The sequence below is a fragment of the Limulus polyphemus genome, unplaced genomic scaffold (assembly GCF_000517525.1).
Source record: "Limulus polyphemus unplaced genomic scaffold, Limulus_polyphemus-2.1.2 Scaffold1028, whole genome shotgun sequence".
NCBI classification, from domain to species: Eukaryota; Metazoa; Arthropoda; class Merostomata; order Xiphosura; family Limulidae; genus Limulus; species Limulus polyphemus.
This window is the reverse complement of record NW_013666638.1, coordinates 46,840-54,568: the sequence shown is the minus strand read 5'-3', so window position 1 is coordinate 54,568 and position 7,729 is coordinate 46,840. Positions and strand designations below refer to the sequence as shown.

The following is a 7,729-nucleotide window of genomic DNA, read 5'->3' as shown; positions in this document are numbered from 1 at the left end:
GATTCCACCCTAAATCGCGAATAGAGCTAATGGCAACAGTTCACTCTAAGTTTGTGTGTTGGAAAAGTGTTGGAAAACATTGGCTCTATTCGCGATTCAGGGTAGAATAACAGTTCACTCTAAGTTTGTGCGATTCAGGGTAGAATCAAATAGAACCGATGTTTTAAAACACACTAACTTAGAGTGAACTGTTGATTCTACCCTGGAACCGCGAATAGAGCCGATGTTTTCCAACATACAAACTTAGAGTCAACTGTTGATTCTACCCTGAATCACGAATAGAGCTAATGTTTTCCAACACACAAACTTAGAGTGAACTGTTGATTCTACCCTGAATCGCGAATAGAGCCGATGTTTTCTAACACAGAAAGAAAACACCAATATCGCTTCCAGTCATTCAATCTCCTCTTCTTCATAATGTCCTTTTTAAAGTTTCAAGGTTCGTTATTCTCCGGAAACTAAGCGGGTTTAGTTCCTTTTATTATCTATAAGTTACTCCGTGAGAACATAATTAGCGATTACATTAACTTAATGGAATCTTTGAATAAGAATATAAAATCAGTTATCATTTCAGTGTATTTAAATGTTGATGATATTTTTTTTCAAAAAATTATCAGATTTTGTACTTTCTATGCTACAGTCAAATAATCAACCTTATCAGATTAGTTTTATAACAAATAGTTAATACCTCTGTAGCTTCATTGTGGACGACATTTTGGCTAGTTGTCGTGCATTTATTAATGATATATGTTTTTCTTATTATTCTTACATGTAATATATATACAAGCAAAAGTACTCGTCCCCAGTGACGGGAAAAGTTTAAGTTAATCTATCAATTTAAGTTATTTCTTGGACTTTAAAAAGGTTAATTGTGTTGTACTCTTGATTTCACTCAAAGTCAGAGTTCTAAGCTACTTATACCACCCACCGCAAAAAGTAAATGTTGAACATTTCAGTCATGTTTAGAGCCACTCAACAATAACATACGGTAAATCTATATTTTAATTCTTTAAGTTATGTCACATTTTGAAATGTGAATGATAGTGTGATTAATTCATAACAATTTAGTGTAGAATATTCTGCTTGTGAAATAAAATTTGGCATCAACATTATTCATGCATGTTCTCCCATCATTTCAAACGGAAGACGGACGAACGCTCAGACAGACACCACGATTCGCAACATATATAATATATTATGTGGGAGATATGCGCTTCGATTTAATTCAGAATTTAGCTTAAAACGTTACACTTATTAAGATTCTAGAAGAAAATTCAAAACAGTAAACTACATGATTTTCTTCTAATGTTAATCTAAGGTAAATATTTATTTTTTCAGACATGTGTTGTTATCCATATTTTTTGTAAATGTTTAAATTTTATAGACCTGTTTGTTTTAAAAACTACATATACTAAGTGACATACCTGTTCAACGCACGTGGAAGGCATAGGAGTTTCCCGACACTCTATGTCATTACCAGTAAGGCCCTAAGAGTGCACCCCAGGATTGGTAACAATCGGTCCAACGGTCTGCCAGTTATAAGCGGACACACACACACAGTCTTTTGCCAAATAATGACGTAGATTATTGTATACAAAACCCAGAAAATGGGTGAGTTATATTTATTGGAAATTCAATGTGGGTATGTCATTCTGGAAACAGGGCTAATGTTACTTTTAATATATCATGTACTTCCATAAATACTGTCGATAAGTTATTTTAACAGGAATATTAATAATAATATAGCATGCGTATTCACGATTTCTTTTGGTTAAAACAATAGCAAAAACAACATAAAAAGTAGCAGTTTTAACAGTAAACATCAAGATTATTTCTTAATTAATGTATATATATATATATACATATACTGATATGTATATATTTCTCTTCCAATATAATATTTTAATTTATAAAATTGGTCGCGTAATTAACTAAAATAACAGGTAAAAATAATGCAATGTTAAAGATATATCGATTGTAACAACAGAAGCGAAATGACTTTAAAGAAGAGGATCTGTGCGAATAGTTTCCAAAAGGTGCTGTCATATTTCGTCTCTACAGATACGTCCAGATCACACATAAGTAACTAATCTGGCAACGTCCTGATCCTCATTACTTATTATTAACTGGAATATAAATCATAGATAAATTCCACCGGAATATTCTGCACTAAAGATAAATTCCCAACCTCCACATCGATCTTTAAATTGTACATTAAACAAAAGTAACAACCCTAACACCTTATCACGTAACTCGATAATATGCTCTAAACCTTTATATCTCTTCTTATATATTCAGTTTAATTCAAATAAATTTAGTTTACAATTAAGTAAATTAATCAACTAACACATTTATTATTTACATCCCTTTGTTTGTCGTTTAATATAAAATTATACAATCGGATCCCTCTGCTTTGTCTACCGCAGGGATAGAGCCACGATTTTTAAAGTTATAAGCTATCAGACTTACCGCTGAGCCACCGAAGATCTACTATTTACATTATTAATCATGAAAAGTTTTCTAGATGCTCAGTTAAGCTGGTTTTATAGCTCAAGATATTTATATACATTCCTATGGATCACCTATGTTTAAGAACTCGTCATTTTTTACTGTGGTTTCTTAATTTGTTCGTTAAAATCTACTTCATTAAAAACATTCAAGCATTTCAGGTCTTAGTTAAGAAGCTTATATTCATTTATTGTTTGTTTGTTTGTTTTGTAATTAAGCACAAAACTACACAATAGGCTATCTGTGCTCTGCCCACCACGGGTATCGAAACCCGGATTCTAGCGTTGATATTCATTTATTGGTCTTCTAAGTATTCATCTGTGGCCCAGGCGTTAGTGTGATAATATGTTGACCAGAGGTTCTGTGTTTCGCCCTCAGTTGCCACTAAAGTATAAATCGCGCTCTGCTCTATAGTGGTGAGTGATGTAGACTAGATACCTTCCCTCTAGTCTATCACTTCAACATTATATGGGCAGGTAGCGCAGATAGATCTCCAGTAGCGTTGCGAGAAATTAACCAACAAACAATCAATCAAGCAATTACTGTTTGTCACGATCTTCCAGTACAACGGTTAATTATTTAGTACTAGAGAAAAAAAAACGGATTCAGGAAAATTGAAGAATATACACTACTTTTAATTAAGACGTAGAGCTCTCCACCATATCAAGAAAAAAAATCATTGTCAATAATACGTAGAGTAATTTTGTTATTGTTCTTTTTTAATAATCATTTAATATATTTTATTTGATAGTTTTGAGCTCACATCCGCAGATAAAAATGCATTGGAAGACGAATGAATTGGACTTATATACGTATTAAAAATAATTTATAGTTAATAAAACGTTTCATTTAAATACGTCGTTCATAAGAAGAAAGTAATTAAATTACTGATTTTTTTGTCATGACTATAATATATATTAATATTGTTAATGCTTTGTTCTTTTAGTTAATTAGTTTGTTTGTTTTAGATTTTTCGCGAGAAACTACATCATCTTTTAAAACAACATGATTGGGAGTTTATTTTGTCACTATGATTGATTTCATAAGCCTAACATTGCGATTTGTTATGTGGAAAACGGAGAGCTTGTACATAATACATTCGAGTTTTCAACTTGAAAGTCATTCCTAATTTGATTGAATTTTGACACTACGGCAAGGTCACCAAGATTATGAGTTTACTGATCGAATTTTGGCACTACAGCAAGGTCACCAAGATTATGAGTTTACTGATCGAATTTTGGCACTATAGCAAGGTCACCAAGATTATGTGTTTACTGATCGAATTTTGGCACTACGGCAAGGTCACCAAGATTATGTGTTTACTGATCGAATTTTGGCACTACAGCAAGGTCACCAAGATTATGTGTTTACTGATCGAATTTTGGCACTACAGCAAGGTCACCAAGATTATGAGTTTACTGATCGAATTTTGGCACTACGGCAAGGTCACCAAGATTATGTGTTTACTGATCGAATTTTGGCACTACAGCAAGGTCACCAAGATTATGAGTTTACTGATCGAATTCTAAATATTTAAAACTTCAAAAAGTATAGGTTTTATCAAAGCATTTCATTGATTCATGAGTAAATAGATGTTTCATTTCCTGAATATATTGCCTCGTCCCGGTGACGCAACGGCAGACATGATGGCCTATAACGTTTAAAATCAGTTTTGATACCCGCAGTGGGCTGAGCACATATATATATCCCGTTTTGATACCCGCAGTGGGCTGAGCACATACATATATCCCGTTTTGATACCCGCAATGGGCTGAGCACTTATCTATCCCGTTGTGTAGCTTTGTGCTTATCAACAAAACAAATAAACTTAAACATTTTTTTTTCTTGTGGCAGCTTTCACGTAGTCTTTACGAACATTTTAAAAATGATTTTTGAAAAAAAGGTGATGACAATATATATATATATATATAATAACTAATTACTAGCCTTCAAATACAATTACCTCTGATTTGCAAAAAAATTATAATAAACTTTTTATCGCAATAAATATCATAGGTTATCAAAATTCAAAAATACTGAATGATATTATGTCTCTTACTCGAACATACTGAATTTAAAATACTATAGTTATTTACTGTTAGATTACTAAGACATTACTAACCTGATAATTAAAAAATCTTTATAAAATTGCGAAAGACAACGCCTTTGCAAAGCCATCAGTTGCTTCGGAGATGTATTGGTCAATGTAACGAGATGGAACGATAAAGAATCTTTAGAAACGTTAAAAGCTGAAACGGATCTGAACAGTAAGTTTAGAAAATTAAACTTCTGTACTTGGCCTACAGGAGATAATGCTTTGGCACAAGTACTGTATCTGTAAACAAGGTAAGGTGTGATCAAGGCTAACTTCTTTGCACTACATCATGGACATGCAGTGAAACGGAGTTTGCGCGAGCTAAAGCTGCTGGTCACGTGCACATCATTCATTACATGTGTAGTTGTGCGCGTTTGAAAGAAACATAAAAACTTACCATGTGCACCAACTTACGTCATGCGTTATTCTCAGAACACAGTGTTTCGTTTTAATACAAGCGGTTTGAAATATACAATAAATTGTAGTGACCGTTAATGATATTTAGTGAATTTACTCATCAGGTACTGTCCAAAAGAACAGAAAACAATTACGTCACATGTTATTTTCTGTATTCTTATTAGGACATTATTACCTGGAAGACACGGTTGATACTTTAGGTTATTTGTACAACTAGTGTCAAAACATATACATGTGACACAAACTGTCTGTCATTATTTTTAGGCATTAAATGTTGTAAGATCAAAAATTACTTTAGAAAAAAAGAGCTATAAGATTAATTTCATATTTTATACCTAAATTAGTATTTAAAATACGCTGTGAATAGCAGTCTATTAGGTCCACTTGTAGCAGTTACGGGAACATAGGGGTGTCTGGGTTAGCTTAAGCTCCTGCCCTTATGCCCCAAGAGTGCCATTTTTCTCAGTCACAAACAAAATTGTCAACAACTACTAAGAGATACGCCTAATTCCACACCTCGATTGTTGCGAGTTATTAGGTAGAAAAATTATTTCACTTTTAAAATGAATGATATTAAGTGCTAATATGCAAAAATTCACTGTTTAGTTTTGGGTCTTAAAAATGCTTATAAGACCAGTTGAATAGGGGTAAAAGGGGATTTATTTGCTTCTCATGGCTTTCCATCATATGTGTACCAGCGGCAACCCACAATCCCTATAGTTATCTCTACCTCCCCTCTAAGAAAAGCTTGAGTTACAACGCTTGAAAAGTGCCTGTTTGTCAATGAGTGTCTGCTTTTACAATGTTATCTGTACTTTACTAACTAGGTAGCATTACGATCAAAACGATGAACACTTCTGCCTTTAATAGACTGAGAACATTCTGGTGTATAAAGTACGTTATGTATATATATATATAACAATGTTTAATTAGATTTATTGCAAAATTTTGGAAGGATCATTACTGTTATCTTAAAATGCATTTCGAGTGAGATTTTGTGTTCAACTGTGTTTCAGTAAAGTTGTTTCTTCATATCAGTCAACTAGCGTGTACACCTAACTAATTATTCACAAGTTTTTCAAATTTTTTTTTTTAAGTTCAGCTTTACTTGAAGAGCATTAGGGTTCATCTATGTAATTGTTGATTCAGCACGGTTGATGTCTAATGTGTTACATTTTCATATGCAGTAACTAATAACGATTTTTAATAACAAGATATTTATTGCACATTTGGTGTATTGTGATATTTTATTTCGCCAGCTAATACATTATTTTAGAATGCAGCTAAATTCTGTTCTTATTGTGAGTAACTTGGTTAAATTATCTGTTATAGACTGCCACGTTATGTTAAAATAGTTTATCATGTTTGACGTTGTAAACAAACAATAATTATGCTTAATAATAACTTAATGATAATAACTTTATAGTTTTACCTCTATTGTAAGGTTATCTTCTGAACTTTTGTAAGACAGGCATCGAAACAACTAGAAAAACCTTATCACAGAGGCAATCAGAATCAAAAGGGTGGGACCCGACTATGTGCTCGTGTCAAATGCTCGCGGGATAAACATCAAACGTAGTTAGCACTACCCATAGTTAGTACTATCCGCACAAACGACTCAGATAATGTCAATATAGCACTCTAGTTGGTTGGCCACAGAATAATGCTATAACCCTAAGAAAGCTGTTTTTTTACATGTTGTCCACATATGTTCTTGTTTTTTTGTTTTTTTTTTTTGTTTTAGACGTACGCGAATTCTGGAACTGAAACACAAAAACAAAAACAAAGTGTATACATAAATACATTAATTATAAGATGGGCAATTGTACAGGTAAATATGCAACAGCAACAATAATATGAGGCATCTATACTTATACAAAGTTTTAAAAACATTTTATAAACGGACATATATATGAGAAACAGTAAAGATTATTAAGGAAATAAATACTGTGGTTACCATTAGGTGAATTCTTGGAGAGTTAGTAATCTTTCTGTATAATTACGAAGCTTGATTAGACAGGAAATTACACAGTGTAAAGCAGCTCACAACTTAACGAATAAGTTGAGGATTTTGTTGTAAAATAGGATAGACTATCTCTTAGCAGATGAGAGAAAGAAACAAGTGAATTAAAGTAAACACGTTTTACCTCCGCCACCGAAAGTGGACGGAGGTTATGTTTTCACCCTGTGTATGTGTTTGTCAGCAAGATTTCTCGAAACCAGTTGAATGGATTTGGAAGAAAGTTGGTATACATTTGGACTATGACCCAACTTAGAAGTGATTAGTTTTTTGGGGATCAAGTTTACAACAAGGTCACTAAAATCCAAAAAAAATCCCTATCTGTTAACATGGGGACCGAGTTTCACACTATTTTTGCTCTATAACGCAGTCAAAAAGTATCAGATTTTAATGACACTTGGTGAACATATGTAGAATATTATTCCTCATTGTCCTACCAAAAATGGTCCGTGTCCGTTGATATACGGACATATTTTCGTAAATTTTGAGAGCCAAATGTGATCAATGTTGCATGGTGGAAGTATGCACTCTACTGGGTCATAGTCCAAATGTGATCAATGTTGCATGGTAGAAGTATGCGCTCTACTGGGTCATAGTCCAAATGTGATCAATGTTGCATGGTGGAAGTATGCGCTCTACTGGGTCATAGTCCAAATGTGATCAATGTTGCATGGTGGAAGTATGCGCTC

At 33.2% G+C, this 7,729-nt stretch overlaps 1 protein-coding gene across 1 annotated transcript in view; it reads right to left on the bottom strand.

The window, feature by feature from the left end:
- LOC106461775 (synaptotagmin-1-like) overlaps window positions 1-4,689 on the bottom strand; it is a 15,255-nt gene extending 10,566 nt beyond the window's left edge. The window contains exon 1 of the mRNA XM_022388823.1: window positions 4,631-4,689. The gene's annotated coding sequence lies outside the window, so the exon portion shown is untranslated. The remainder of the gene's footprint in view (window positions 1-4,630) is intronic.
- Window positions 4,690-7,729: the final 3,040 nt, after the last annotated feature.